The sequence below is a fragment of the Symphalangus syndactylus genome, chromosome 8 (genome assembly GCF_028878055.3).
Source record: "Symphalangus syndactylus isolate Jambi chromosome 8, NHGRI_mSymSyn1-v2.1_pri, whole genome shotgun sequence".
NCBI classification, from domain to species: domain Eukaryota; kingdom Metazoa; phylum Chordata; class Mammalia; order Primates; family Hylobatidae; genus Symphalangus; species Symphalangus syndactylus.
The window spans coordinates 82,887,558-82,911,011 of NC_072430.2; the positions used below are offsets into that span (position 1 = coordinate 82,887,558).

Sequence of the window (23,454 nt, forward strand, 5' to 3'; positions counted from 1 at the left end):
CCCAGCTAAGGGTCACTCTGGAGCTGCTTTGCAGATAGCAGAGACACACGTTTCTCCAAATGGATTGCTCCACAGGTCATCTGTGGGCCTAGAGTGAGGGGCAGGTCTTCTCTTTTGTGTCTTGAACAGTTTTCCATAGTTCATCATTGAGTTGACTTAAAGCCTAACCCAAAGTAACAAGTGTTAAGGGGAAATGGAAAAAAGTATTAGCCAAACAGAGCAAGGAATGAACCCTAGTGGTCAAAGAGGGAATATACAGTCTTACCCGTGGTGGAAAATCAGGTTCAGAGTTGAAGAAAAAGAAAACCACAGCAATGCAGGGTTAGTGAAGTGCAATTACAGAGCCAAGACATGTGATAAATGTAAAATAAACCTCTGGGCCTGGCGCAGTGGCTCATGCCGGTAATCCCAGCACTTTAGGAGGCCGAGGCGGGAGGATCACTTGAGGTCAGGAGTTCGAGACCAGTTTGGCTAACATGGTGAAACCCCTGTCTCTACTAAAAATACAAAAATTAGCCAGGCATGGTGGTGCACATCTGTAGTCCCAGCTACTTGGGAGGCTGAGGCACAAGAATTGCTTAAACCCAGGAGGTGGAGGTTGCAGTGAGCAAAGATGGTGCCATCACACTCCAGCCTGGGTGACAGAGTGAGATTGTCTCAAAAAAAAAAAAAAAAATTAAAATAAATAAACCTCTGCATCAGCTTAACGTGTAAGTGAAAATTATTTTAAAAATTTTCCTTCTCCCCAATATTTTTCATTCACTCTATAAAGTTGACATTGATTCAGACATTATCTGATTACTTAAAATAGTTGCCAGGAGTAAAAATCTGAACTTTGTAATTTCTTTCCTGACTGGAAAAGCTTTGGCAAGCCTTATCAAATATGCAAACTTTTTGTAGACGGCATACGGTGCTTTCTATTTCTTAACATTTCTTCATACTATAACTGTGCAGTAAATGTTGCTACTGCTGAAGTAAATATTCAGAAAAATTTAAATTTTAGTGAACAGGCCAAAGTTTATTATAGTTCTGAAAGAAAAATGCTGGCTTGAGTTCTTAATATGGAACAATTTGCAAACTTTGAATAATGGAAGGCTGGTGTAAAATGTAGATGAAGGGAAAAAGCCTATGCTTTCATAAAGTAAAATATTCAACATCAAAGAAATGAATATAAAATTTGCAGTTAAGTCATTTTGTTAAGTGCAAGAAAGTACTTTGCCTATCAGTTTCAGAGATATTATGTGAAGAATTTTCTGATGCATAAATACCTAATTATTCAACATGACTATTCTGAAATAGAACATTTCTGAATTGTCAATCACTTCACTACTATTTTTCATTAAATTCTTTGTTTACTAAAACTTCATGGGGCAATGATCTTCTTAGTGATAATTCTGTTCCTTATTGTAACTTTCTACTTAGTTAAAAAAATGAAACCAGCATTCTCTGAGACCATAAAATTTATATTTGGAAAAATCAGATAATATCCAAAAGCTTTCATAAATTTTTTTGTCAGAAACTCCTTTTTGTAGCATATTATCTTTGGGATGAACAACTTTCTGTGTCTAACGTTTTCTGTTTACAAGCTAGTACATCTAAAAATAGCTGTCTTCTTAGACATAAAATACATAATTATATATCTATGTATTTACAGGCATTGACAATTAGTAATCGAATTCTAGGAAGATGAGAAATCAAAGTGTATTTAGAAGTAAGAAACCTTTCCTTTAAACATTATTTCTTACTCTTCTTAGTGTCAACATTTGTCTCAAAATATATAATTGGACTGTGTGCTGAATTAAAATGCATGAAGAGATTCTGAATATTTTAGAAAACAATTATATCATTTTATTCCAAATCTCTAACTATGTTGCAATTAACCAGCTTAAATTGATCTTCCATTCCTATTGTCTAGGTAAATTCCGTTGCCTTAGCCCTTGCTCTTCACAGGCCTTTGTCTAACTGGGGCTGAAGGTATGCATCTAAAATGTCATGCTCTTAAAATAAACTCTCCTAAACTCTCCAAGGTTGACTGACAGCAGGCAAGTGTTCTGTCACTGTCCTGCAACTGATACCTCAGCAGTTGATTCCCTTAAAAAGTCATCAGGGTGTAGCTGATACCACATGCATTTTATCAGAGCTATTCTTGGTGTGCTTAACTTTATCATTGAGTAATATAACCTTGAACATTCTCAACAGGCAAAGAGAGTCTAGAAAAGAAGTAAACATTTCTCTCAACATTTCAGACCTCAACTTTCAGAATATTAAGTGAACTTAAACAATTTGAATCATGGAATCATTTAGCTGATATGCTAAAGCTTTCAACTTTTTAAGGAAAAATGTTCAGACATTTTAAAATAGAATTTAACAAGCAGATTTAAATAATGGGTCAGCACTGGCAAGAAGTAGTTATACAAACACTTGTACACAGGCATTTAACACACACAAATATTCCGGAGCCAGAGATCAATAAGAAAGTGACTCTACTATTAAAATAAGAAAAGTTGCTACTCACCTGATTTCTCAAGAGTGCCTAAAAAGGGTGGGACTAAGCCCAAGGTTGCTTCTGAAACGACGTCCTATGGAGAGTTGGTTTTTCTGACCATCTCCGACATGAATCGGTGAGCCTCTAATCCTAAAAACAAAACTACACAGTCAAGACTGTGTAGTTTTGCTTTTCTATGCAATCCCTACACCCGAGGCGAGGCTGGGAATGCACGACTGCTCAAGAGCCAGGGTCTGGCCTGCCCTTATATTCACCAGATCTGCTGACAGCCCCACATCCTTAGGCAGGGCCCTGGGTGATTGGCTGTCTTAGGAAAGCATGATGGGAGAGGACCTATTTGGTAGTGTCACATACCACCTGTTCTTCTGATTGACAGTGCTAAATTTAGTACCTCAAAGGAGACTTCACCAAGGAAATAGAACTGTATTTAAAGAATAACTCTGTTGAGGCTCAGAGAAGAGCATTGGTTGCTGCTGTTAAAATCTGAAAATGCAGGTCTAAAGAGATGTGACAGTAGATAGCATTTGTGGGCAGTCATACAAAAGAGCCCCAAACCTGAGGACTCTGCCCTGAGTCAGGCCCCAGTCCTGTTCACTTCTCCCATAAAACAAACCAAATGGACCTGTCAATCATGACAGCAGATGAGGGAATTTATCTCAAGCATGAGGCTTCATGTTCTCTGAAGAATCAGTTGCTATAAACCTTAGTGTTGAAGAGAGCTCATTTGTTCTACCTACATTCTCCAGAATCCACTTGTATTTCGGGGACAGTTACACTGATGTTAATGAGCTTATTGCTTATACACCCTGCAAGAAATAATGTTGAAAGGCAAAACTGGAACTCTGCTTAGGTTAGTCTGTACAGTACAATGATTTCACCTTTGTCAGCTTTCATTTTCATCTGGCATTAATATTTACAAATATGTGTGCACTGCTCCTTAGTAAGTAGCAAGGTCTTATGCTTAAATCATCCATAAGGTTCCTTTTCCAGGCACATGAATGCTGTTCTGCTAATCTCTGGAGTTTGCTGTTACTAATGCGAAGTGGTTAGGAGATGATATAGTTGCTATTTTAGGACTGAATTTAATTTCAAGCAAGAGATATTTCAAATACAAAAGAGCACACCAAAAGATCTTCATAATGACTCAGCTGAGAGATTTGTGAAACTCTACTTAGAGGGAGGAAAATTGTCTTGTTGATAATGGAAAGAGACTTTTATCAATAAAAGAAACTAAAATTCTTAAGTTAAATTTCTTTATGTCTGTAATAAAAATATTCCCTGTTATGGAAGAATTTGGCCATGCATTAAACTTTTCAATTTCTTGAGTATTTCATATCTTATATTTATTTATATAGTGATTCATATGTTAATGTTTAACAGAGTTTAAATTTACTGACAACTAGTGTAGTATAGTTATGTTAACAAGATGACACAGTGTACTTATTTAAACATTTTTCTCCTTTACTTAAGTGGTGGTATCTGTATTGGTGGCACCATTTCCACCCCCATAGATTGCATCTGCTATAATTCTATTTGATTGCTCTATTCAGAAACAACTGGTTTCATGTTATATACTTTGAAAATTGTTCCCACTGAGAGATTTGTGTTACAAAGAATCTGCCAGCCATAAGGCAAAGAAACACTAGAAATGTGTGATCTTTCTGTTTTGGAGTGTTCACCAATTGACTATTTAAGATACATTTGTGCATATTTGTGTGTGTGTATGCAGTGTGCGTGTGTGTATTTTTAGACTCATTTGACCTAATGTGAAGCACGTTAATGTTATGTTTGTTGGAACTAAAGTCAAACCATTTTAATTCTTACAGGAATTAGAGGGAAGAAGTGACTATAATCTGGAAGCCTGCGTCATCTTTTTTTTTTTTTTTTTTTTTATTATACTTTAGGGTTTTAGGGTACATGTGCACAATGTGCAGGTTTGTTACATATGTATCCATGTGCCATGTTGATTTCCTGCACCCATTAATTCGTCATTTAGCATTAGGTGTATCTCCTAATGCTGTCCCTCCCTCCTCCCCCCACCCCACAACAGTCCCCGGAGTGTGATGTTCCCCTTCCTGTGTCCATGAGTTCTCATTGTTCAATTCCCACCTATGAGTGAGAACATGCGGTGTTTGGTTTTTTGTCCTTGCGATAGTTTACTGAGAATGATGTTTTCCAGTTTCATCCATGTCCCTACAAAGGACACGAACTCATCATTTTTTATGGCTGCATAGTATTCCATGGTGTATATGTGCCACATTTTCTTAATCCAGTCTATTGTTGTTGGACATTTGGGTTGGTTCCAACTCTTTGCTATTGTGAATAGTGCCGCAATAAACATACGTGTGCATGTGTCTTTATAGCAGCATGATTTATAGTCCTTTGGGTATATACCCAGTAATGGGATGGCTGGGTCAAATGGTATTTCTAGTTCGAGATCCCTGAGGAATCGCCACACTGACTTCCACAATGGTTGAACTAGTTTACAGTCCCACCAACAGTGTAAAAGTGTTCCTATTTCTCCACATCCTCTCCAGCACCTGTTGTTTCCTGATTTTTTAATGATGGCCATTCTAACCGGTGTGAGATGGTATCTCACTGTGGTTTTGATTTGCATTTCTCTGATGGCCAGTGATGAGGAGCATTTCTTCATGTGTTTTTTGGCTGCATAAATGTCTTCTTTTGAGAAGTGTCTGTTCATGTCCTCTGCCCACTTTTTGATGGGGTTGTTTGTTTTTTTCTTGTAAATTTGTTTGAGTTCATTGTAGATTCTGGATATTAGCCCTTTGTCAGATGAGTAGGTTGCAAAAATTTTCTCCCATTGTGTAGGTTGCCTGTTCACTCTGATGATAGTTTCTTTTGCTGTGCAGAAGCTCTTTAGTTTAATGAGATCCCATTTGTCGATTTTGGCTTTTGTTGCCATTGCTTTTGGTGTTTTAGACATGAAGTCCTTGCCCACGCCTATGTCCTGAATGGTATTGCCTAGGTTTTCTTGTAGGATTTTAATGGTTTTAGGTCTAACATATAAGTCTTTAATCCATCTTGAATTAATTTTTGTATAAGGTGTAAGGAAGGGATCCAGTTGCAGCTTTCTACATATGGCTAGCCAGTTTTCCCAGCACCATTTATTAAATAGGGAATCCTTTCCCCATTTCTTGTTTTTGTCAGGTTTGTCAAAGATCAGATAGTTGTAGCTATGCGGCATCATTTCTGAGGGCTCTGTTCTGTTCCATTGATCTATGTCTCTGTTGTGGTACCAGTACCATGCTGTTTTGGTTACTGTAGCCTTGTAGTATAGTTTAAAGTCAGGTAGCGTGATGCCTCCAGCTTTGTTCTTTTGGCTTAGGATTGACTTGGCGATGCGGGCTCTTTTTTGGTTCCATATGAACTTTAAAGTAGTTTTTTCCAATTCTGTGAAGAAAGTCATTGGTAGCTTGATGGGGATGGCATTGAATCTATAAATTACCTTGGGCAGTATGGCCATTTTCACGATATTGATTCTTCCAACCCATGAGCATGGAATGTTCTTCCATTTGTTTGTATCCTCTTTTATTTCATTGAGCAGTGGTTTGTAGTTCTCCTTGAAGAGGTCCTTCACATCCCTGGTAAGTTGGATTCCTAGGTATTTTATTCTCTTTGAAGCAATTGTGAATGGGAGTTCACTCATGATTTGGCTCTCTGTTTGTCTGTTATTGGTGTACAAGAATGCTTGTGATTTTTGTACATTAATTTTGTATCCTGAGACTTTGCTGAAGTTGCTAATCAGCTTAAGGAGATTTTGGGCTGAGACAATGGGGTTTTCCAGATATACAATCATGTCATCTGCAAACAGGGACAATTTGACTTCCTCTTTTCCTAATTGAATACCCTTTATTTCCTTCTCCTGCCTGATTGCTCTGGCCAGAACTTCCAGCACTATGTTGAATAGTAGCGGTGAGAGAGGGCATCCCTGTCTTGTGCCAGTTTTCAGAGGGAATGCTTCCAGTTTTTGCCCATTCAGTATGATATTGGCTGTGGGTTTGTTGTAGATAGCTCTTATTATTTTGAGATACGTCCCATCAATACCTAATTTATTGAGAGTTTTTAGCATGAAGGGTTGTTGAATTTTGTCAAAGGCCTTTTCTGCATCTATTGAGATAATCATGTGGTTTTTGTCTTTGGTTCTGTTTATATGCTGGATTACATTTATTGATTTGCGTATGTTGAACCAGCCTTGCATCCCAGGGATGAAGCCCACTTGATCATGGTGGATAAGCTTTTTGATGTGTTGCTGGATTCGGTTTGCCAGTATTTTATTGAGGATTTTTGCATCAATGTTCATCAAGGATATTGGTCTGAAATTCTCTTTTTTGGTTAAGTCTCTGCCAGGTTTTGGTATCAGGACGATGCTGGCTTCGTAAAATGTGTTAGGGAGGATTCCCTCTTTTTCTATCGATTGGAATAGTTTCAGAAGGAATGGTACCAGTTCCTCCTTGTACCTCTGGTAGAATTCAGCTGTGAATCCATCAGGTCCTGGACTCTTTTTGGTTGGTAAGCTATTGATTATTGCCACAATTTCAGAACCTGTTATTGGTCTATTCAGAGATTCAACTTCTTCCTGGTTTAGTCTTGGGAGGGTGTATTTGTCGAGGAATTTATCCATTTCTTCCAGATTTTCTAGTTTATTTGCATAGAGGTGTTTGTAGTATTCTCTGATGGTAGATTGTATTTCTGTGGGATCGGTGGTGATATCCCCTTTTTCGTTTTTTATTGCATCTATTTGATTCTTCTCTCTTTTCTTCTTTATTAGTCTTGCTAGCGGTCCATCAATTTTGTTGATCTTTTCAAAAAACCAGCTCCTAGATTCATTAATTTTTTGAAGGGTTTTTTGTGTCTCTATTTCCTTCAGTTCTGCTCTGATTTTAGTTATTTCTAGCCTTCTGCTAGCTTGTGAATGTGTTTGCTCTTGCTTTTCTAGTTCTTTTAATTGTGATGTTAGGGTGTCAATTTTGGATCTTTCCTGCTTTCTCTTGTGGGCATTTAGTGCTATAAATTTCCCTCTACACACTGCTTTGAACGTGTCCCAGAGATTCTGGTATGTTGTGTCTTTGTTCTCGTTGGTTTCAAAGAACATCTTTATTTCTGCCTTCATTTCATTATGTACCCAATAGTCATTCAGGAGCAGGTTGTTCAGTTTCCATGTAGTTGAGCGGTTTTGACTGAGTTTCTTAATCCTGAGTTCTAGTTTGATTGCACTGTGGTCTGAGAGACAGTTTGTTATAATCTCTGTTCTTTTACATTTGCTGAGAAGAGCTTTACTTCCAACTATGTGGTCAATTTTGGAATAGGTGTGGTGTGGTGCTGAAAAAAATGTATATTCTGTTGATTTGGGGTGGAGAGTTCTGTAGATGTCTATTAGGTCCACTTTATGTAGAGCTGAGTTCAATTCCTGGATATCCTTGTTAACTTTCTGTCTCGTTGATCTGTCTAATGCTGACAGTGGGGTGTTAAAATCTCCCATTATTATTGTGTGGGAGTTTAAGTCCCTTTGTAGGTCACTGAGGACTTGCTTTATGAATCTGGGTGCTCCTGTGTTGGGTGCATATATATTTAGGATAGTTAGCTCTTCTTGTTGAATTGATCCCTTTACCATTATGTAATGGCCTTCTTTGTCTCTTTTGATCTTTGTTGGTTTAAAGTCTATTTTATCAGAGACTAGGATTGCAACCCCTGCCTTTTTTTGTTTTCCAGTTGCTTGATAGATCTTCCTCCATCCCTTTATTTTGAGTCTATGTGTGTCTCTGCACGTGAGATGGGTTTCCTGAATACAGCACACTGATGGGTCCTGACTCCTTATCCAGTTTGCCAGTCTGTGTCTTTTGATTGGAGCATTTAGCCCATTTACATTTAACGTGAATATTGTTATGTGTGAATCTGATCCTGTCATTATGATGTTAGTTGGTTATTTTGCTCGTTAGTTGCTATAGTTTCTTCCTAGCCTTGATGGTCTTTACAATTTGGCATGTTTTTGCAGGGGCTGGTACCGGTTGTTCCTTTCCATGTTTAGTGCTTCCTTCAGGAGCTCTTTTAGGGCAGGCCTGGTGGTGACAAAATCTCTCAGCGTTTGCTTGTCTGTAAAGTATTTTATTTCTCCTTCACTTATGAAGCTTAGTTTGGCGGGATAGGAAATTCTGGGTTGAAAATTCTTTTCTTTAAGAATGTTGAATATCGGCCCCCACTCTCTTCTGGCTTGTAGAGTTTCTGCTGAGAGATCAGCTGTTAGTCTGATGGGCTTCCCTTTGTGGGTAACCCGACCTTTCTCTCTGGCTGCCCTTAACATTTTTTCCTTCATTTCCACTTTGGTGAATCTGACAATTATGTGTCTTGGAGTTGCCCTTCTCGAGGAGTATCTTTGTGGCGTTCTCTGTATTTCCTGAATCTGAATGCTGGCCTGCCTTGCTAGATTGGGGAAGTTCTCCTGGATAATATCTTGCAGAGTGTTTTCTAACTTGGTTCCATTCTCCCCATCATTTTCAGGTACACCAATCAGACGTAGGTTTGGTCTTTTCACATAGTCCCAAATTTCTTGGAGGCTTTGTTCATTTCTTTTTATTCTTTTTTCTCTAAACTTCCCTTCTCTCTTCATTTCATTCATTTCATCTTCTATCAGCGATACCCTTTCTTCCAGTTGATCACATCTGCTACTCAGGCTTCTGCATTCTTCGCGTAGTTCTCGAAACTTGGCTTTCAGCTCCATCATCTCCTTGAAGCCCTTCTCTCCATTGGTTATTCTAGTTATCCATTCTTCTAATTTTTTTTCAAAGTTTTTAACTTCTTTGCTATTGTTTTGAATTTCCTCTCGTAGCTCAGAGTAGTTTGATCGTCTGAAGCCTTCTTCTCTCAACTCATCAAAGTCATCCTCCATCCAGCTTTGTTCCGTTGCTGGTGAGGAACTGCGTTCCTTTGGAGGAGGAGAGGTGCTCTGTTTTTTAGAGTTTCCAGTTTTTTTGGTCTGTTTTTTCCCCATCTTTGTGGTTTTGTCTACTTTTTGTCTTCGATGATGGTGATGTACAGATGGGTTTTTGGTGTGGATGTCCTTTCTGTTTGTTAATTTTCCTTCTACCAGACAAGACCCTCAGCTGCAGGTCTGTTGGAGTTTACTAGAGGTCCACTCCAGACCCTGCTTGGCTGGGTGTCAGCACCGGTGGCTGCAGAACAGCGGATTTTCGTGAGACCACAAATTCAGCTGTCTGATAGTTCCTCTGAAAGTTTTGTCTCAGAGGAGTACCCGGTTGAATGAGGTGTCAGTCTGTCCCACTGGGGGGGTGCCTCCCAGTTAGGCTGCTCAGGGGTGAGGGACCCACTTTAGGAGGCAGTCTGTCCGTTCTCAGATCACAAGCTGCGTGCTGGGAGAACCACGTCAGACAGGGACATTTAAGGCTGTGGAGGTTCTCGCTGAGTTTTTGGTTGTCTGTGCCCTGCCCCCAGAGGTGGAGCCTACAGAGGCAGGCGGGCCTCCTTGAGCTGTGGTGGGCTCCACCCAGTTCGAGCTTCCTGGCTGCTTTGTTTACCTAAGCAAGCCTGGGCAATGGCGGGCGCCCCTCCCCCAGCCTCGTTGCCGCCTTGCAGCGTGATCTCAGACTGCTGTGCTAGCAATCAGCGAGAGTCCGTGGGCATAGGACCCTCCGAGCCAGGTGCGGGACACAATCTCCTAGTGTGCCGTTTTCCAGGCCCGTTGGAAAAGCGCAGTATTAGGACGGGACTGACCCGATATTCCAGGTGCCGTCTGTTTTCCCTTTCTTTGACTAGGAAAGGGAACTCCCTGACCCCTTGCGCTTCCCGAGTGAGGCAATGCCTCGCCCTGCTTCGGCTCGCGCACAGTGCGCTTCACCGACTGTCCTGAACCCACTGTTAGGCACTCCCTAGTGAGATGAAACCGGTACCTCAAGCAGAAATGCAGAAATCACCCGTCTTCTGTGTCGCTGGGGCTGGGAGCTGGAGACCGGAGCTGTTCCTATTCGGCCATCTTGGCCGGAAATCCGCCTGCGTCATCTTGACATGATGCAATTCAGGTAACTCAAGAGCCAAGAAGATGGACCATATATTATAAACATAAAGTCAAGTGTCTGTCCTCTGAAGCTGATTGTCTAGTCACTGTTCTTGGACTTTTCTAGACCTTGCCTCCTAGCCTACATCTTTCTCCCGAGCTGGATGCTTCCTGCCCTCGAACATCAGACTCCAAGTTCTTCGGTTTTGGGGCTTGGACTGGCTCTCCTTGCTCCTCAGCTTGCAGACAGCCTATCGTGGGACCTTGTGATTGTGTGAATTAATACTTAACAAACTTCCCTTTATGTATATATATATATGTGTGTGTGTGTGTGTGTGTGTGTATATATGTGTATATGTATATATATGTGTGTGTGTGTGTATATATGTGTGTGTGTGTATATATATGTGTGTGTGTGTATGTGTGTGTGTATAGATATGTGTGTGTGGGTATATATATGTGTGTGTGTGTATATATATGTGTGTGTGTGTGTGTGTGTGTGTATATATATATGTTCTTCCCTATATATATATTAGTTCTGTCCCTCTAGAGAACCCTAATACACATTGCAGTATTGTCAAGATCATTGCCTTTAGGGCTTTATATGTTTATATGACATTCAGAATTAAGAAAAGAAAAAAATGAATGAACAAAAGAAAAAAGAAGAAAGAAAAGAAGGGACGAGTTAGTAAATAACTAATACGCTGCTCTGAAAAAGAGTTCTTATTATTGGAATAGTAATGGACAGTATATGATATCATGGTATGCATTAGTTTTAAAATGAAATATGACATCGTTAGAATTAGTAAACTAGTCTTGTGGAAACCAAATACTAGGCAGATTTGGGGAGTTTGCTGATGGAGTAAGATCTCAATTTACCACCCTAACAGTGGGGAGGAGCCACATAGATAATCCCAAACAGCTGATAATTCAAATGTAATGCCTACTTAATTTGGAATGCATGGCATGATTCTCTCTTTGAGCACAATATTCAATGAAATTCAATAAATATTTATTAAACATATACTCAGTGCTGAGCACTGGGATAAATTATTACGATTTTAGATTCTGTCATTATTTATTGATTTGACAAATATCTACTGAGTGGTGACTTTGTGCTGGGCATGTGCTAGTGATGGCTAGGCAGAGCTGACCAAGAAAAGACAGTTAGAAAGTAAAACTAATGTATCTTATGACTGATTAAATTTTTGTGTGTGTTCTTTTATTGTATTAAACACAGTTTAGGCACAGAGATTATAGCAATGTACACAACACACAAAAATACCTGCCCTCTAAGAGTTTATATTTTCATTAACACAGTAATATTCAGTGATATAATATCTGTAAATTCCTTTCCACTCATAAAATATATCAAAGCTGAAATATAGGCTCATCATGGAGCTATTTTTAAACAAGGAAATAGAAAAGCAAATTCAAGAAGTGCACAGGGAAAAGCGTGCTGACAAAAACAACTTATTCTAATGGAAGAAAGTCTGTGTTCTTTGAGTTATAGAGGCAGAAAAAGCTACACTGGGAACGTGGGAGGCAAGAAATTGTTGCTTACCGTTTAAAAGAAGACTTATTGTCCCATTTTTTTCTACATCCAGTTATAATTTCTTTAGAAGCAAGATCAAATTAGATTTCCACAACTATTTACAAGTGTACGAATAGTCACAGATGGATTTAACACCACATCGAATAAAAAAAGATTATTTCAGACATGTAAGATATTTTTTACCAAAGTAAGAAAGATAAAAAAATTAAAGTCTTGAATGTCTCAGTAGCACCGCTGTTAGGGGCACTCGGAATTTCACTCCTATTCTACCTGGGTTTAGGCAATTCACTTGAATCTCTGTCTCAGATTTGTCAGTTGCAAATTGGAGATTATTATCTCGACTTCAAAGAGTTATTAGGAATATTAAATGACAGAATGAACGTGACAGTGTCCAGGACCATGAGAATCTGACACATGGTAGGCATTTTGTTCGTTTGCTGCTGCCAAGCATGACACTAAGAAAATAATTTCTGTGCTTGGTAGTATTGATTTGCTCAATTATCTCTGACTACCTGATAAAATATACAAGATAGTATTTTCTAAGAAATCTTTGAGAAGTCCCAAAGTGAGCTCATGGAATAAAGCACATGTCATGTCCTTCCCTGAAGGCCCTCAGAAGGTGACATGACATTTATATGTGTATTAAAACAAAGCCCAAGAAATACTGGAATCTTAAAAAAGAAATAAGTTGGGCTTCTGAAGGCCTATGGCAGGAAACTATAAACCTGATTAGATCCAACCACCAGCAAATGCTCACTGGAGGTGATACTGCTGTCAAATATCAAGCTTTACACATGCTGAAGGGAGGCAGCCAGGCTCATTTTTTCCAGTAACCACTGCAGGCACAGCACCTGGGGACAGGGATTAAGGGCTCTTTCAGGGCCAAAAACATATTTGGGAGCTGAAAAACAAGTTTTGCTTTGAAATACAAAAAGAAATCTGCAACAATGAAAATAATGGATGTTTATCAAATACCTACAAAGGAAGATATGTCAACTAGTCAACTGCACTTGAGATTGGTACATTTCAATGCATCTGATAAGCTCAGGGATGGATTTTCCAAAGCTAAAATAGTCTCTGTGGGACAAAAATCTAAAAATGGCCCTAAAAGAAGCTCTACAGTCTCAAAAAACAAAAGTTAATCTTTGAAAGATTAAAGGCTCCTTGAGTCTTAAATTATGGTTATTTTTTATGTTCCTATGGAATTTCTTAGTTTTTATGTGTCTGTTAAAGAGATTTAAGCCTTTTTACCTTTGTGTTTTACCCCATCTATTTCAAATTCCCACACAAATTCCTCTTTCCCCCATTTCCTCACCTAATCATAATAGAATCTTTTTTGAGCAAGCCCTTACTGTACTAGCAAAGTATGGGGTGCTATCATATTCTCTGTTGCCCCAGCCCATCCCATTTACTACCTACCCTGCTCCAAGCTAGTCTGTGCCCCTGGGAGGCTGACTCCTAGAGGGGTCCTCCATGGCCCTCTGGCTTCTTACATGGTTCAGCCAATGGGAAGTGCTGCAAGGAGAGAGGTTGAAGTATTCATTCCCCCTGCTTCCTCCTTGCCTGGCCATGGTTTGACCATGCCTTCCTCTACATGTGGCCATGCCTTCCTCTACTTGTGGCCATGCTCTTGTGATCCCTCTCCTCCAGATTCTTTCTTTGTTCCAGGAACTGCTCCTTTCCCCAGTGTTTTTAGTTAGGGCTTTGGACTGTTGCTATCTCCAGGATTATTCTGCAGCCCCCATTAATTTTCATTACCCTGCTATGCCTTGTAATAGTCCCTTCAGTAAACTCTCTTCAGTTATGCTTTTGAGTTGCATGTGCTTCCTGCCCTGACTGTGACCTGGCTTACTCACATAAAGACAACATTAAGAACTCTCTTTTTCTTAAGCTAAACTAAGTCAAGCATTTACCTTCATTGCTAAGTTATTGTTTCCATTTCCAATTGATTTCTTCATTAGCCAGCTTCTTCCCTACAGACAGCATGTGTTTTTAACATCATGTTCGACTTCTGTTCCTTTCTTCCTCCTTCCCTCTGTTCTTCTCTCCCTCCTTTCTTTCCTTCTCAAGGGTTTTTTGAGTATGTTCCATGTGCCAAGAACTGTAAAGGTACAGACAATGTAAGGCCCCTCATTGAGATATTAGTCAGAAAGACAAGAGAGCTATGCAACAATGCAAGGAGAGACAATAAAAGGTTAAGGGCCAGAATGATAAGAAACACTAAGTGTTCAGAAATTCAGAGATGCGAGAGAACAGTGCAGACCGAAACAAAGGCAGAACTCCTCCTGGAGAGGATCACTTAGGTTGGGTGTTTTTATTTCATTTTACAAAAGAATTGAAGCATTTTCAGTAAAAGCACATAAAATACGATAAAAGAGAAATGGAAATAAAAAATGCCTTTGAGAGAAAATAGAAACAGAGTAGAAAACTAAAACCATGACAAATAACAACATAAGTTCACAATCCACAAAGGCCACTATATTTGCTGTAGTTGATCTTTAGGTTGGTGATAAGCTTCCTTAAAGTTAAAGAACAAAGAAAGTTATAATTCAAAATATAGAGTGGAAAACATACCAATTCCTGGGGGACATGCAATTTTCTAATGCTAAATTTGTAAAATGTATAATGTACAGCTTTATAGAGTAGGCACTAAGGGAGGTACCTAGCAAAAAGTCCTTAACAATGTACCTGTAGTACATACAGTGACTTAATTTGATATGTTGATATTTTCAGTACAAGTTTTAAACGAAAGTTCAGGGCATACCAGAAGGCAATTCACTGAATGCAACTGAATGAAAGGCTAAGGAAATATAACCCAAGTTAAAAAAATTAAGAATAGGAGTGAGGCTCTAACCTGATCCATGGCAGGATTTAGATCCAAATGATCAAAATTGAAACCAAAATATGACTGGAATCCTGGTGTTCTGTGTGCTTAATTGCAAAGTAGTTGACATTATCTTTAAGGGTTTTTACTGAAATTCACATTTCCTGGTGTAATATAATGGTTTCCACATTTTCTCGCTGTCCTTAACAACAACAATCATGACTTTATGCTTACCAAGTAGTTTATATTTTGGAAGGTAAATTCAGTTCTAATTTGATAATTACATTCTTGGATTGTAGAATATTGGTGTTCGGATGGTACTTAGAGAAACTGAATGGATTGCCCTCTGCTAATGTGTAAAAAGAGCAGGCAGACATCCTGGGGAAGGTCAAGGTGAAGTACAAGTATGTCCCCCTGAATATTGGAACATGCTGCTACATGTGAAGATTGAAGGCACTAGCTACACATTATTTTTGATGAGGTCATGATATAAAAGAGCTTTGAAGAGGAAGCCATGTCATGTATTCATGTCAGAACCAGTGTAGCCAAGTTGACTCCCTCATGCCTCTGTTTCTAAGATTTTCACCTGAAGACTTTAGTGGATAATATGGGTATGAGCAGAAATTACCATTAAAAAAAGAAATTCAGTGGATGAATCAGTTTAAGCATTTCATTTTTAAGTTTCCTAGAGTGAGAAGTCTGTGCATACCAATGAAATAAATCCAGTAGGGTGCAAGTTTTTACATAGTAGACCCTTGGCAGTGATAACACTATGTGGATGACACTTGTGGATAACCCTTGTGGATAACACTATAGAATCATAGCATTTAGTTTTGAGGAAGTGTGAATTTGAATTACATGTATCACATATGATATGGTTTGGGTCTGTGTCCCCACCCAAGTCTCTTAGCTCCCATAATTCCCACATGTTGTGGGAGGGGCTTGGTGGGAGACGATTGAACCATGGGGGTGGGTCTTTCCTGTACTGTTCTTGTGGTAATGAATAAGTCTCATGAGATCTGATGGTTTTAAAAACAGGAGTATCCCTGCACAAGCTCTCTCTCTCTGCCTGCTGCCATCCATGTAAGATGTGACTTTCTCCTCCCTGCCTTCCACCATGATTGTGAGGACTCTAGCCATGTGGAACTGTAAGTCCATTAAATCTCTTTCTTTTGTAAATTGCCCATTCTTGAGTATGTCTTTATCAGCATCATGAAAATGAACAAACACAGTACATTGGTACCAGAAGTGGGGTGCTGCTCAAAAGTTACCCAAAAATGTGGAAGAGACTTTGGAACTTGGTAACAGGCAGAGGTTGGAACAGTTTGGAGGACTCAAAAGAAGACAGGAAAATGTGGGAAAGTTTGAAACTCCCTAGAGACTTGTTGAATGGCTTTGACCAAAATGCTAATAATGATATGAACAATGAAATCCAGGCTGAGGAGGTCTCAGATGGAGATGCCGAACTTGTTGGGAACTGGAACAAAGGTGACTCTTGTTACGTTTTAGCAAACAGACTGGTGGCATTTTGCCCCTGCCCTAGAGAAGTGTGAAACTTTGAACTTAAGGGAGATGATTTAGGGTATTGGCGGATGAAATTTCTAAGCAGCAAAGCATTCAAAATGTGACTTGGGTGCTGTTAAGAGCATTCAGTTTTAAAAGGGAAACAGAGCATAGAAGTTCAGAAAATTTGCAGCCTGAAGATGGGTAGAAAAGAAAACCCATTTTCTGAGGAGAAATTTAAGCTGACTGCAGAAATTTGCATAAGTAATGAGAAGACAAATGTTAATCACCAAGACAATGGGGGAAAATATCACCAGGGCATGTCAGAGATCTTTGTGGCAGTCCCTCCCATTACAGGCCCAGAGGCCTAGGAGGAAAAAGTGGTTTTATGGGCCAGGTCCAAGGTTCCTCCCTCTGCTGTGTGCGGTCTAGGGACTTGGTACCCTGTGTCTCAGTGCTCCAGCCATGCCTAAAAGGGGCCAAGGTATAGCTCGGGCTGTGGCTTCAGAGGGTGCAAGCCCCCAAGTGCTGGCAGCTTCCACATAGTGCTGAAACTGCGGGTGCACAGAAGTCAAGAACTGAGGTTTGGGAACCACCACCTAGATTTCAGAGGACATATGGGAATGCCTGGATGCCCAGGCAGAAGTTTGCTGCAAGGGTGGAGCCCCCGTGGAGAGCCTCTGCTAGGGTAGTGCTGAAGGGAAATGTGGGGTTGGAGTCCCCACATTTAGTCCCTACTAGGGCACTTCCTGGTGAAGCTGTGAGAAGAAAGCCACCATCCTCCAACCCCGGAATGGTAGATCCACTAACAGCTTGAACTGTGTGCCTGGAAAAGCTGCAGATACTCAACACCAGCCCATGAAGACAGCCAGGATGGAGACTGTATCTTGCAAAGCTACGGGGGCAGAGCTGCTCAAGACCATGAAAACCCATCTCTTGCATCACTGTGACACAGATGTGAGACGTGGAGTCAAAGGAGATCATTTTGAAGCTTTAAGATTTGACTGCCCTGTTTATTTTGGACTTGTGTGGGGCCTATAGCCCCTATGTCTTGGCCGATTTCTCCCATTTGGAATGGCTGTATTTACCCAATGCCTGTACCCCCATTGTATCTAGGAAGTAACCAACTTGCTTTTGATTTATCTAGCTGTGTACCAATGCTAATCCTTTACCTAATACATGAATCTATAGTGGACAAGGGATGCATTAATGTGTGGCTTTTGTTCTTTACCTCTGCAATGCAGAATTATATTAAATGATGAAAACCATTCATTCTAGGAATTTGTAATATTAATAGGAAATTTAAACTAAAGACAATCTAATTGTCTACCAATAGGGAGTATTATACACTGACACAAGAGACTATTAGGAAGCTTTTTAAAAATAAGTATAATGTTGAAAAGGAACTTGCCTTACCAGAAACAACTTACTATAAAACTACGGCAACCAAAGTATTGGCACGGTAATATAAAATATAAAAATAAATTAGTAAACAGAATAGAGAATCTAGAAACAGATCCAAGAAAATATGAAGAATTAATATGTAATGGTTTAGTTCATAATGGTGCTGGCATAGTTGGATATTTATTGAAAAGAAGGCACTTCATACCATGTAAAATAAATCCCCAAAGTAAAAGGAACACGATAAAATATTATGACAATATGTAAGATAATATTTGTGGAATCTCACAGGTGGGAGAAACTATTTGAAGCAACACTGGACACTCAGATGTCAGATATCATAAGGAAAAGACCAAACATTTACAAATAAATAATTTTGAATGGCACAATCTACTTTGATCAAATTAAAAAGACTTGAGAAAAATATTTATGTTGCACCTGCAGTAAAGAATTGGATACCAGCACCATGCTGTTTTGGTTACTGTAGCCTTGTAGTATAGTTTGAAGTCAGGTAGCGTGATGCCTCCAGCTTTGTTCTTTTGGCTTAGGATTGACTTGGCGATGCGGGCTCTTTTTTGGTTCCATATGAACTTTAAAGTAGTTTTTTCCAATTCTGTGAAGAAAGTCATTGGTAGCTTGATGGGGATGGCATTGAATCTATAAAATACCTTGGGCAGTATGGCCATTTTCATGATATTGATTCTTCCAACCCATGAGCATGGAATGTTCTTCCATTTGTTTGTATCCTCTTTTATTTCATTGGGCAGTGGTTTGTAGTTCTCCTTGAAGAGGTCCTTCATGTCCCTTGTAAGTTGGATTCCTAGGTATTTTATTCTCTTTGAAGCAATTGTGAATGAGAGTTCACTCATGATTTGGCTCTTTGTTTGTCTGTGATTGGTGTACAAGAATGCTTGTGATTTTTGTACATTGATTTTGTATCCTGAGACTTTGCTGAAGTTGCTTATCAGCTTAAGGAGATTTTGGGCTGAGACAATGGGGTTTTCTAGATATACAATCATGTCATCTGCAAACAGGGACAACTTGACTTCCTCTTTTCCTAATTGAATACCCTTTATTTCCTTCTCCTGCCTGATTGCCCTGGCCAGAACTTCCAACACTATGTTGAATAGGAGTGGTGAGAGAGGGCATCCCTGTCTTGTGCCAGTTTTCAGAGGGAATGCTTCCAGTTTTTGCCCATTCAGTATGATATTGGCTGTGGGTTTGTCATAGATAGCTCTTATTATTTTCAGATATGTCCCATAGATCAATGGAACAGAACAGAGCCCTCAAAAATAATGCCGCATATCTACAACTATCTGATCTTTGACAAACCTGACAAAAACAAGCAATGGGAAAAGGATTCCCTATTTAATAAATGGTGCTGGGAAAACTGGCTAACCATATGTAGAAAGCTGAAACAGGATCCCTTCCTTACACCTTATACAAAAATTAATTCAAGATGGATTAAATACTTACATGTTAGACCTAAAACCATAAAAACTCCAGAAGAAAACCTAGGCAATACCATTCAGGACATAGGCGTGGGCAAGGACTTCATGTCTAAAACACCAAAAGCAATGGCAACAAAAGCCAAAATCGACAAATGGGATCTAATTAAACTAAAGAGCTTCTGCACAGCAAAAGAAACTATCGTCAGAGTGAACAGGCAACCTACAAAATGGGAGAAAATTTTCGCAACCTACTCATCTGACAAAGGGCTAATATTCAGAATCTACAATGAACTCAAACAAATTTACAAGAAAAAAACAAACAACCCCATCAAAAAGTGGGCAAAGGACATGAACAGACACTTCTCAAAAGAAGACACTTATGCAGCCAAAAAACACATGAAAAAATGCTCACCATCACTGGCCATCAGAGAAATGCAAATCAAAACCACAGTGAGATATCATCTCACACCAGTTAGAATGGTGATCATTAAAAAGTCAGGAAACAACAGGTTTTGGAGAGGATGTGGAGAAATAGGGTCACTTTTACACTGTTGGTGGGACTGTAAACTAGTTCAACCATTATGGAAGTCAGTGTGGCGATTCCTCAGGGATCTAGATCTAGAAATACCATTTGACCCAGCCATCCCATTACTGGGTATATACCCAAAGGACTATAAATCATGCTGCTATAAAGATACATGCACACGTATGTTTATTGTGGCACTATTCACAATAGGAAAGACTTGGAACCAACCCAGATGTCCAACAACGATAGACTGGATTAAGAAAATGTGGCACATATACACCATGGAATACTATGCAGCCATAACAAATGATGAGTTCATGTCCTTTGTAGGGACACGGCTGAAACTGAAAACCATCATTCTCAGTAAACTATCGCAAGGACAAAAAACCAAACACCACATGTTCTCACTCATAGGTGGGAATTGAACAATGAGAACACATGGACACAAGAAGGGGAACATCACACTCCGGGGACTGTTGTGGGGTTGGGGGAGGGGGGAGGGACAGCATTAGGAGATATACCTAATGCTAAATGACGAGTTAATGGGTGCAGCACACCAACATGGAACAGGGATACATAGGTAACAAACCTGTACATTGTGCATATGTACCCTAAAACTTAAAGTATATAAAAAAAAGAATTGGATACCACAAAATATAAAAGTATGAGTATAAAGATACTTATTTTAATATTGTTTAAAGGTGATAAAAAGGACAACCTGAATGTTAATCAGTGAGGAAATGCTTGAGTGATTTGTAGTATAACCATGATATCCATAGCACCCAGGAATTAAGGATAATGAGTTAGACCCATATATTGCCCCAGAAAGATGGCCATGACAGTAGGAGAAAAAGCAAGTTGCAGAATGCTATGCAATGCATATTATTCTCAATCACAGCAATCTGTTCATTTTAATAATATTTCTTTCCGCTTTTTGTCTTGCCATTTTCCTGATTATTATATGACTCTTCCATTGGTCTATAAACTTCAATAAGAAAGCATTAAAATCTGTCGAGTTCACCTTTAAAACTCTGGCTCCTGGTACAGTGGTGTACTAGACAGAAGATGCTCATTGAACATTTATTTAATGAAAATTTATAGTAAACTTCTGGAAAGATACACAAAAACTGTTAAAAGTGACTTCTTTGAGATAGATGTATATAGGGCTTGGATGAAAAACTTAATTTTCACCTTATACCTGAATTTGAATTTTCACCACGAACATGTATTACTCTCTCTTAAAAAAAGCCTCTATTTCAATAATGTATCCAAAACTAGTGTGGAATTAAAAATATAAGGCAAAACTTATAAATTCTAGTTAGTAAAAACATAAATAACAAATAGAACCTTTTTCTATGAAATGCATCTCCCTCTGCAAAATGTTATTTTGTGGATAAAAGCGATCAAAAGCTGGAGCGATCTAAGAAGGGGAAATCATATACAACATACGGCGGGATAAAATAACTGGAAAGAAGCCTAGTACACAGAAGTGCTAGTTGTGTTATTTGGGTGCAGTGAACATGTATTGCTTTTATAAAGAGCAAATGAAATTCAAACCTAGACAAAAACCAGGTGCAATGATCCTTAACATAAATAAAATAGTTGGGGGGCAGGAAAAAGGAGCCTTCTGGAAAAATCTTTCTTTGCTATTGGTGCTGTGTCTTCCTCTCCTGAACTTGACTTTAATTTCCCAAGCCCTGTGAAACCTCTGTTCCAGTTGTTTCACAGAGTGCCTCCACCCTCTCCTTGCCTTAGCTGAAATGCAGGTCTCCCCTTGGCAGCCTCACCCAGTGGAAACTACTCAGTGCCCACACAGCCAAGTGCTGATTTTTCTCCAGCTTCCATTATCACCTCCAGATGTTTACTTTTTTATTTCTAAACAAAGCCTATTCTTCCTTTGAAGCTAAAGATTCTTTAGCTACCACTTTCTACCTATCTTCTCCAGGCTTTCAGGGTGTTTTCTTCAAAGGCCTTCTCAACATTTCCTGAAGACATCAGCATCAGCACCCCTAGTGTAAGCCTTGCCAACACCCTTAGGGACTCCCACATCCATGTGTAATCACACTAGAGGAAAATGATGGATAGCACAGTTTCTAAATCAGACAGACTTTGGATCAAATCCAAGATGCGCCACTTATTAGCAAAATGACCCTGGATTAATCACTGAAGCTTCATTTCTTCCTCGTAAAATGGGAATACTCACTTCTTCATAGTGAATATTCTCCTTTAGTGTTGTTTTGGTTTTCATTAACTAGATTTTGTAAGTTCTTCTTTGATTTTTTAGTTTTACAAATAGTTTTAGATAATAGTGTTTTCTTCATAGCACATTTTATAACAAATGCTCAATGTGGAAGCTGTTGCTGGTTATTGTCGTTATTTGAATAGCCCTTTCTACACCTTTAGCCACACAGTTCCTGCCTGGCAGGTCTGAAATGGCATTCATTCCTTCTTTCCCACTTCAGCACTTTACCACTGTGACCATACTTTGGGTCTTGCCCTCTTCAGGTCTTTCTTCTGTGGAGTGGCTTCTCTTCTAACATCAACAGAGAAGTTAAAGATACATCTCTTTTCATCAGTATTATCATGAGTAGGGCTTAAACATTTACTTTATAGCCATATACATATGCTTATCTGTTTTCCTCCAGTGTCAGGGGAAAATGGGTCTTTTCCTCTTCAAGGCTAGACCAATATTCAGGATCCTTCTACTCTTGTTTCTTCCAAGACACACACTATTCCATATAATATTCACCTTTAAAACTCTGGCTCCTGGTACAGTGGTGTACTAGACAGAAGATGCTCATTGAACATTTATTTAATGAAAATTTATAGTAAACTTCTGGAAAGATACACAAAAACACACACTATTCCATATAATATGTTTAACTTCCCCTATCTAGAAGCTTCTTCCCCTTACCAGCCCCTCTACTTGATACATTGTTTTCCCATTTAATTATAACTGAGCTTATTGCTGTATTAATTTCTTTATTTCTTATTGCTATGGTCTAAATGTTTGTTTCCTTCCAAAATTCATGTTGAAATCTTACCCCAAAGGTGATGGTTTTAAGAGATGGGGCCTTTGGCAAGTGATTAGGTTATGAGGGTTTTGCCCTCATGAATGGGATTTCTACCCTTATGAAAGAGGCTTGAAAGAGCTCCTTTTGCTCTTCTGCTATATAAGGTCATAGCAAGAAGTCCTTTTCTATGAGAAAAGTGTCCTTGTTAGATATACAATCTGTTGGTGGCTTGATCTTGAACTTCCCAGCCTCCAGCACTGTAAGCAATAAATTTCTATTGTTTATAAATTACCCAGGATAGGGTAAGTTGCTAGAGCAGCCTGAATAGACTAAAACACCTATTCTTTCTGAACCCTCTTTCAGCTTCTTTTCTCATGATTCCTGCACGACTCACATTGTGTTTTCCACTGCCTTTCTTATTTCCAAATCCAATAGGCAGAGTTTTTTTTTAAACTTTTTTGCAACATTTTTGGTTGTCACTTATTAATCCAGTGGATACTTAAAAATTGTATTTTCATAATGCATAATAGTAAGTGATGTGTTAGGAAACTCTTCAAACAAATTCACTTACAGGAAAACTATTTGTGTTGAGTGATTGAAAAGTCAATGAGTTCATAGCACTAAACTTGAACTATTTCTCAGGCTATA

The 23,454-nt window shown here is 39.1% G+C and overlaps 1 protein-coding gene across 1 annotated transcript in view; it reads right to left on the bottom strand.

The window, feature by feature from the left end:
- The window catches only part of TTN (titin), a 302,859-nt gene that overhangs the window by 275,312 nt on the left and 4,093 nt on the right, over positions 1-23,454 (bottom strand). The window lies entirely within an intron of this gene.